Source organism: Erythrolamprus reginae, chromosome Z, assembly GCF_031021105.1.
Source record: "Erythrolamprus reginae isolate rEryReg1 chromosome Z, rEryReg1.hap1, whole genome shotgun sequence".
NCBI classification, from domain to species: Eukaryota; Metazoa; Chordata; class Lepidosauria; order Squamata; family Dipsadidae; genus Erythrolamprus; species Erythrolamprus reginae.
This window is the reverse complement of record NC_091963.1, coordinates 41169933-41180244: the sequence shown is the minus strand read 5'-3', so window position 1 is coordinate 41180244 and position 10312 is coordinate 41169933.

Genomic DNA, 10312 nt, shown 5'->3' with positions numbered 1-10312 from the left:
TTAAGAACAGTTCCATTAATGCCCTATATCACTAAAGCTGGGTCTCTTTCTTCTCCAAGTAGCAGTACAATTAAAGTTGATAAATAATACTCCTTTACTATCCTATCCTACCCTGCCATACCGTACTCTACCCTACCCTACCCTATGTTCTCCTTCAGGCCTAATCGGTCAGAACTCGCAGACAATTCAAACAAATTGCATATATATTTAAAAATTATTTGTACAAAACAAGGTCAGGCTTTTAGTCCATGTTGGCAGCGTTCCCAGTCAAATTGTTTAATATGTAAGGAGCAGACTGCAGGTGGGAGCTGAATCTAATTTAGACATTCCTCAGTGTTCTAATGTCCTTCAAACACACACACACTCACGAATCTTCACGGTTTTTTCAGACAGCTGCATCTTTGCAGATGAACTTAAAGGAATAATAGCAGTTTGCCAGCAAAGCATTTCTGGAACTCCAGATCTAGGACCTCCACCATTACAAACATTGAAATACCACATCTCTTTACCCATAAATTCTCACATATATTGTCTGGGTGTGATCAACTCTTTCCTAGAGATATTCACCGTCTAGACTTTAATAGAGATATCACTTCTAGAACTTTCCCCATAAAGATATTCCTGTGTGCTTCGTGACCTTCTGACCCTGACATCTAATAGTGGCTCCTGATCCCCAATGTCTTCCTCTGAGTCAGACATTGTCAAGGATTATAATATCCTAGGTAATATTCTATATAAGGTAAAAAGATTGTGTGTATGCAAAGCCTGACTAAGCATGCCGCTTGATTGGGTTAGAACAATTTAAGAAGCAAGTACCTTTGCAATAGGTGTGGTTGTTCTGGGTGTTGTAGTTCTGATGTGTGGTTAGTTGTGAGTAGATTGGTTTAATGTATCATGGTTTATAATTGTAGTAAAGTACTTTCTGTAAATAGAAAAATGGGAGAGATTATATTTTTGCTACACTGAAGAGTAAAACTTCTTCAACCAGTTCCTGCTGATTTGTCTGCATTCTTCATTGCCTTCAGTCCCTGAGTTCCTGTGTCACCATTCCTGTGCCTAGCTAGTAGGCAGTCGCTTTTGAACGTAACTCAGACAGTCATTACCATCATTAGGGTTTCTGGTGGTTCCTCAGGTTCTGCAGGTTTCAATTCTCCCTCATCCTCATTGTCTGACTCAGATGTCAAGAACACTGACCTAAGGTACCAAGACGGACCCGGTTCATCCTTCTCAGAATCTGTGATTAACTAAGGTGGTTGTGAACCACTCACAAAACCCTACCCCATCTATCTATCTATCTATCTATCTATCTATCTATCTATCTATCTATCTATCTATCTATCTATCTATCTATCTATCTATCTACCCATCCATCCATCCTCCCATCCCTCCCTCCCTGTCTGTCTGTCTATCTATCTACTTATCTATCTATCCATCCTTCCAACCTCCCATCTCATCCTTGTCTGTCCGTCCGTCCACCCACCCATCCATCCATCCATCTATCTGTTTTGTCTGGGTCACTCCGGAAGCTATGACCAACCCAAAAAGATAAACCAGACACACTGGTTGAATCCAAACACAGTTTTATAATGGTAAAGAGAAAAGAAGCCAACAGAAAATGTCCTTACAGATCAGGAAAACAGTGGAACTCCAAATAGATACACGAAGGCAATTGTTCATACAGAAATACAGGATCCTTAATACCAAACGAAGCTGTTGCTAACAGACACAAACCTCCCACGGGTCTTCAAGACTGCTGGGCCACGAGCCAGGAACAAAAACGCTGAGAGAAAATGCAGATAACACCAACTTCACTTTGATAACACTCCACGCTGCCGGAATGGTTCTCATGCCTTATAAACCCTTCCCTGCTAATGAGGACCACACCCAACCCCCTGATGTTCCTCATTCAACGCTGATAATATCTACACAACTGATTTCTCCTTTGAGCTATGCATCTCTGCCGCATACTAATGATAGCTTGTGCGTCATCATCCAGGGACTCCAGGGAATCACAGCTACTTGCTTGTGATAGCCCTTCCTCAGGGCTCCCAGGCCTTGCATCACCTTCACTTTCGTGACTGCTGTCTGCACTGCCTGACTGCAAAGAACTCTCCTCTTCACTCTCAGCGTCCCCCGAGCATGGAGGCAGCAGAGATGCAGCTGGTCTTTGATCTGACTCAGGCTGAACCACAACACTATCTATCTATCTATCTATCTATCTATCTATCTATCTATCTATCTATCTATCTATCTATCTACCCATCCATCCTCCCATCCCTCCCTCCCTGTCTGTTTGTCTATCTACTTATCCATCTATACATCCTTCTATCCTCCCATCTCATCCTTGTCTGTCTGTCTGTCCGTCCGTCCGTCCATCCGTCCACATGATGTTTCAGTACAACCTTTTCAGCCATCACTGTTCTAGGTGGTTTACAATCATAAAACCAACAAGGCAGGCAGGCAGGTAGGGAATTTTAACACTAAAATTGAACATTACTATAGTTGCTTTATCTTTGTTACCATACTTCTGATAAATATAATGAATGCAAATGTTTTGTAGCTAGTTTTCATGCTGCCAATAAGAAAAAAAAGGAGAAATCATATTATGTCAACTTATATTTGAGCAAGTAAAGAATCCTAGATTGCCAACCTATGCCCCTGCAGATTTTGTTAAAGATTCCTACTCTGCCTAAGGAGTCCTTGAAGCTCAAAGTTGTTACACAGTAACATTGGAAGGATCATAAATAATGCATTGTGCCTATTTCTATGCTCGGTATGATTAATTCATTAATCCAACTACTTAAAGAATTTAATCTCTTGGTTCCTCAGAGGAATATTATATTCTTTTCTTTAGCAGAGTTTGGCTATGGAAGACCTTACAGTCCTTTATATATCTGTTGAGAAAAGAGCCAACATGTAGAAAAATATAGCCTTATAGGAATGTATGAGAACCTTTCAAGCCCTTCTTGTTTACCTTTTTGCTCTCTGGCTCTCCAGCTCTCTTACTGAACAGAAATGTTTTGCTTTAGTGATCTAGTGATCTACTGCCATCTAGTGATCAGCAAAGAAATCAGCAAAATTTTGGTGAGTTGCTGAACCATATAGATAAGCTAAACAATCCTTCTCATCGCCATTTTTTTTGAAATTACGTTGAGCTATGATTTTGCCTGCTCTGTTAATATGTTCCTTCTACTTGTCTACCTAGATGCAATAAAACATTAAACAATCATAACAATTTTTCTTTGCAATAGACTCTTTACAATAGTAAGAATGACAGTTTTCCAGTTACTCTAAAGATCCAGCTTTGGAGTTTATAAAACATTCAATCATATCTTTACAGAGCTTCTATTTCAGGAATTATAATAAGCACATAACTGCAGGGTTGTCTTATATGTAGGTTATATGGCATTGATTGATTGATTGTACTTAAATGTTGCCCCTCTCCGTGGATACAATTCACAGACTGCACACTATTGGTCACTGATACATTTGCAAAATACTGGACAACTGACATTCCTAACGTAGGAGAGATGCCGTCTTTTTCATGATTTTAAACAAACTTGGCCAAGAAACATTTCAATGAGAAGGTGTGCTTTCTATCCCATGTGCATATTTTCTAAGAACACCTGTTAATGAAAGTTTGAATCAGCTGTTGTATACATTGTCATAAGCTGTTGTATACATTGTCATATCCCAAACAAACAATTCTAAACATGTGTTTCTGTTTCCATACAAAAGGAATTGAAGGTAATTAAGACGGTGATTGTGTATTTGATTTGAGTGCTGGTATTATATCAGTTCTAATCCAAATCTGAAAAACCAATGTCTTCTGCATAATAGTGAAGCAAATGTATTTATTTAAGTTACTTATTAGATTTATTAATCACTGTAATCAAACAACTCTTGTTGGCTTATAACATTACATGTAAGTCTTATTTGTTATTAAATAAGAGTCCCATCGGGATTGGGTGGCATAGAAGTTGAATTAATAAATAAGTAATAAATAATAGGTCTCTCCCTTGTGGGGTGCCTCTGAAGTAATTTGTGGAAGACAAGGAGGGTGGGGGCTGTTCTAATCTCGGGGAGGCAGTTGATTCCAGAGGGCTGGGGCCACCACAGAGAAGGCTCTTCCCCTGGGCCCGCCAAACAACATTGTTTAGTCGACAGGACCCAGAGAAGGCCAACTCTGTGGGACCTTATCAGCCGCTGGGATTCATGCGGTAGAAGACGGTTCCGGAGGTATTCTGGTCCAATGTCATGTAGGGCTTTAAAGGTTATTACCAACACTTTGAATTGTGACCGGAAACTGATCAGCCAATGCAGGCCACGGAGTGTTGTAGAAATGTGGGTGAATCTGGGAAGCCCCACGATCGCTCTCGTGGCCGCATTCTGCACGATCTGAAATTTCTGAACACTTTTCAAAGGTAGCCCCATGTAGAGAGTGTTGCAGTAATCAAACCTCGAGGTGATGAGGGCATGAGCAACTGTGAGCAAGTAGAGCCACAACTGGTGCACCAGGCGATTGACTGGACATGGGGTGGAGATGTATAACTGGGTATCATCGGCATACTGATGATACCTCACCCCATGCCCTTGGATGATCTCACCCAGCGGTTTCATGTAGATATTAAATAGCAGGGGGGAGAGGACCGACCTCTGAGGCACCCCACAAGGGAGAGGCCTAGAGGTCGACCTCTGACCCCCACTAACACCGACTGCGACCGACCGGAGTGGTAGGAAGAGAACCACTGGAGAACAGTGCCTCCCACTCCCAACCCCTCCAGCCGGCACAGAAGGATACCATGGTCGATGGTATTGAAAGCCGCTGAGAGGTGAAGGAGCACCAGGACAGAGGACAAACCCCTGTCCCGGGCCGCCAGAGATCATCCATCAACGTGACCAAAGCAGTTTCCGTGCTGTAACCGGGCCTGAAATCAGACTGCTGAGGGCCTAGATAATCGGCTTCTTCCAAGGACTGCTGGAGTTGGAGCGCCACCACCTTCTCAACAACCTTCCCCATAAAGGGAAGGTTGGAGACTGGACGGTAGTTATTAAGCATGGCTGGGTCCAGGGAAGGCTTCTTGAGGAGGGGATGCACAAGTGCCTCCTTATAAGGAGCCGGAAAGGACCCCCTCCCCAGGGAGGCATTGACAATCTCCTGGACCCAGCTCCATGTCACCTCTCGGCCTGCCGAAACTAACCAAGAGGGACACAGATCCAGTAAACAGGTGGCGGAACTCGCAGCTCCAATGGCCTTGTTTACTTCAAGTCAAACTCCTCCCAGACAGATGGACAAAGACGAGCCCCAGTCACCTCGACTGACTCATTGTCAGCCGATACTGCTATACAATTGGAGTCGAGGTCTGCCCGGATCCGAGCGACTTTATCAGCAAAAAACAAGTTAAATTCTTTGGCAGTGCCCTGCAAGGGCTCCCCAACTTTGCCCTGATTTAGAAGGGAGCGGGTCACCCTAAACAGAGAGGATGGGCGGGATTCCGCTGATGCAATCAAGGCGGCATGGTACACGCATCTTGCCGCCTTGAGTGCCACTTTGTACGTCTTAATAAAAGCTCCTACAAGTGTTTGATGGAATTCGGACTTACTCTTCCTCCATTGCTTCTCTAGACGTCTCTTCTGGCGTTTCAACTCCTGGAGCTCCTGGTTGAACCAGGAGAGGTTGCAATGGCACAATTCGGTCAAGAGCCTCCGCTGCAGCCTTGTTCCAGGCCTCAGCAAGAGACTCCACCGAGCTGTGGACGAGTGAATCTGGTAAAACCCCAAACGCCCTCTGAAAGCCCTCTGGGTCCATCAGACGTCCGGGGAGGAACCTCCTAATTGGTTCTGCCTCTCTGCGGGGGAGGATTGGAACCAGGAAATTAAGCCATAGTAGAAAATGATCTGACCATGACAAAGGCAATGCTTCTAAGCCCCTTAGTCTCAGACCATTACTCAATTGCTCTGAGAGGAATACCATGTCAGGTGTGTTTACCCCCTCGTGAATCGGACCCTGAACTACTTGAGTCAGGTCCATGGCTGTCATGGTGGCCATGAACTCCTGTGCTAACCCAGAGGAACCACCGAGTGATGGCAGATTGAAGTCTCCCAGGACAATAAGTCCGGGGAACTCCACCACCAACTCGGCCACCTCTTCGAACAGCACAGGCAGGGCTGTTGACACACAGCTGGGAGGCAGGTACGTGAGTAACAAGCCCACCTGAACCCCTAAGTCCAACCTCACAAGGAAGGACTCACAACCCGCAATCACAGGAGCAACGAGTCTATGCAGGCGAAGGTTCTCCTTGGCTACAATAGCCACTCCTCCCCCCCTTCTCTGGGATCGAGGCTGATGCCATACCTGAAACCCGGCTGGGCATATTTCCGAGAGAGGAACTTCTCCCTCTGGGCCCAGTCAGGTTTCAGTCACACATGCCAGATTGGCCTCCTCATCCAGGATCAAATCCCGGATGAGGAGAGCTTTGTTTATGACTGATCTGGCATTGAGCAGCAGCAGCTTGAGCCCAGGACCCAGATTACACTTGTCACCAGTACCTGCGTTGAGCTCACAGGACCGGAACAAGGGATCGTTTTTAAGCAGCGATCCCTTCTTCCTCCAGAACGGCTAGCCCCGTGACTCCCGCCATATCTACCTCTCCCCAGCAAGACTGGGATATTCTGGCCCTCTGCCACCCCAGAGATGGGTGCCCCCTTCCCTCCTGCCTCTCCACCGCCAGGTAGGCTAAATTCAACATTCATACTATTCCCATTATTCATATACATATCATCCCATCCACCCCACTCACTAATTCCATACAAATCAACCCTCCCACTCCAATGTTCCAACCTTGACCTTCCTCCCCATTCATTCCACTCATATATATCATTTCCACCATTCCACCCATCCCATCCATCCATCCTTTAAAAAATCCCCACAATAAATTAGTTAAAAAGAGTTAATATGCATCCATCCCAATTATGCGTCAATTAAAACCCCCAGATAATTTAGCTAAAGGCAATAAGCATAAAAAAAATTGGTTATAAAATATCTAAGATATATAAAATATATAAAATATATAAAATAGGGAATCAGTAACTCATTAATAGTTCTTGGTCATAAGTCGGCTAGAAAGTTATTAAAAAACAGCAGCAACAGCAAGATGGTGCCAGATTACAGTCTGGCAAGTTCTAGAAAGTTCAATGCTGATATCCAGGTCTCTGGAAATAATGATAGGTAGTCCCCTCAGTGCTGGCCCCTATCATTATTCAGCACTCTGAGGTCCTGTCTCTTTACCTCGCTTGGACAATGACTGTTCTCATCGGTTGCTCTAGTCGCCCTCCAGAAGTTATCACTCTTGGGCAACATCTCCAGAGCCTCCCATCTTCTGCACCCCCGAACAATCTCCAACCTGTCTCTGGACAATCTCCGCTTAGTTCTAGTGCAGACCCTGTTATTCTCTCTCTCCTCCTCTGCCACAACTCTCCGGCCCATGGTAGCAGAAAGTCCGAGTTTCCACTTCGTCAGTAGCCCCTCCGATGCCAGGTGCCCCCACCATTTGGCACCCTGGCGTCCCAGGACTCCAATTCCAGCAGTTCTAGAGGGCAGAGCTAGTCCAGCTATCTCAGAAACCTATTTCCACGGCTGCAGCAGGCAGGCAGGTAACGGCAAGCAGCAGGCGATCTGGCAATCTGGCGGTTCCCGTGGCTCTGGCGACTCAAAAATGCTAGCGGTTGCCATTTTCCGAGCCCCAGCTGGTCATCTTGATGACTCTCAATTCTCACAGAGCCACGAAGAATCACCCAGGAAACAGATAGGTTGGTCTTCTCGGCAGGGCTAGCCTAGCAGGCAGGCACACAGGAAGGCACACAGTTGGCAAAATAACAAGCGGCAAGCGGCTCCAGCAGTTCCCATGGCTTTGGCGACTCAAAGAATGCTGGCGGTCGCCATTTCCGAGCCCCAGCTGATCAGCTGGCCGGCTCTCGGTTTTCATGGAGCCACAGAGAGTTACAAGAAGGGCAGATCGACAGGATCATTAAATGCAGAGACTTCTCTCCCTTGGGCTGTAAAAAGAAGCTGCTAATCTTAACTGCAGGTCCCCTATTTTAAGATGTCTCTGCCGTAGTCTGGAGCAGCGTCTCCAAGCTTCCTCCTGCTACTCCACCGGAACCGGAAATCATCCTCAAATATCATATTTTTTCCTTTATGATTTGAATCAAGAAATATAAAGATAGCTTACTTTTAGTCCAGATCTCCAAATTTCCTCTATTTATGTATTGAGCTTTTCGCACTGAAGACATAAACTTTTTTTCCCAACGACACAGCAGAATTGTTAAAACACTTGGGCGTGGGAAAATGGTTTAAAATTTAAAAGGAAATCGTTTCAGGATAGATTTATAATATTTGTCACTTGTCACAGTGACCTAGTTTAGTTAATAGCCGCCAACAACCTTTCAGATGTAATCTTTTATAAATAAACGTTAGAGGATGATTTTTCTCAGGGAAAGACATATTTTTTGAAATTGGCAAATGTAAAAGGTTTTGTGTCAGAAAACTGCTGCAGACAGAGTTTTATATCATAGAAAGAGTTGGGATGTAAAACGTGGATTTATATGAGAAATTTAATTTAAAATGAAATGTATAAAGAAGATATCTATTATCAGTAAAAATATTTTTCAGGTAGTAGGTGCTCAGTTGAAATGTGCTAATTTTAAATAGTCCTCAATTTATGAATGGAATTGAGCCTGGAATTATGTACATAATTTATAATAGTCATAAATCATGTGACCATAAGTAAATTTCTGACTTTTTTCAGAGTGGTCATTAAGTGAAGCCATTCATTTGAATGGGCACTTTTTTCCAGAAACTGGCAAAAAACATTGCAAATAAAAGTCATAGAACCATAGAACATAGGACACACTTTAAAGCATGCCTGACATGCAGTCTCTTGAATGTGGATTGGATCAGTATGACCATTTATCCCCATCAGGGTCCTTTACACATCATGAATCACCATTCCACAGCTACCATAATTTCAAAGTCATAAAATGGTTGTTAAACAAGGACTAATTATATTTGCCAGTGGTGGGTTCTAAATTAGATCACCACCGGTTTGTGCTCATGCTCACACATGCACGTGAAACTTCTGCACCTGCACAGAAGCATCCCAGGCAGGTGGGCGAAGCCTCCTGTCGCCACCGTCACTAGTTCTAAGAACCTGTCAACAGGAACAAACCACTACTGATATTGAAGTATATTAGTAACTGAACAGTTTGAGTACTGTTCTTCATTGGAAACTACCTATCCCCTCCCACTTATGACTATAATCATGTGGCTTATATTTTTACAATTTATATTGTTCTATTTGTTTCCTAGTATGGTTTGTTTGTTCATTAGTAATCTATTAGTAACTAAGTGTTTATCTTATGATTCTTGATGAATGTCTTTTTTTCCTTTTTCCTTTTATAAACACTGAGAGCATATGAACCAAAGACAAATTCCTTGTGTAACCGATCACACTTGGCCAATAATTAATTAATTAATTAATTAATTAATTAAATCTATCCATCCATCCATCCATCTATCAAGACAACTAGGAGGTCTCAATTTCAAGTCCCATTTTAGTCATGAAAGCCAGTAGGTGATTCCGGGCAAGTCATTCTTTCTCAGCCCAATCACCACATATTGTAATTTTTGTGGGAAAAATAGGAAGAGGAAGATGTCCTGGTTCTCTCTGCCTTGTCTTATTTGTAAAATAAGGCAGGATACAAAGAAATAAATAGTAAACAATCAGAAGTTTCTGGTCATGATTGCTGTATATGAATTTTAGAGTTAGGAGTATGTTGAGTTTGTTGTTATCTGTTGCTGGGCTGGAATAACAGGAGGAAATTGTCCTCTGGCTTTGTTTATAAAGGTCCTTTTCAGGTCCAGTGGTTAGTTCCCCAGGTCACCCCTGCAAAACCTGCTTTGGCTGCCCTTAGGTTATATCCTAGGAGATATAGGTAGTGTGAAATGGGCCAAGAGTCAAACCTTCAGTCTTTTTTAAATAGGCACTTGGCATAATAAAAAGACAAAAAAAGGATGGGGATTTCAGTCACACAAGTGCTGTCACCATTTTAATCCCTCCCTTTTATACCTGCACAATATTTATTTATTTATTTATTTATTTATTGATTGATTGATTGATTGATTGATTGATTGATTGATTGGATTTGTATGCCGCCCCTCTCCACAGACTCGGGGCAGCTAACAACAGTAACAAAACAGTATAATCCAATACTAAAAACAGTTAAAACCCATTATATAAAAACCAATCATATA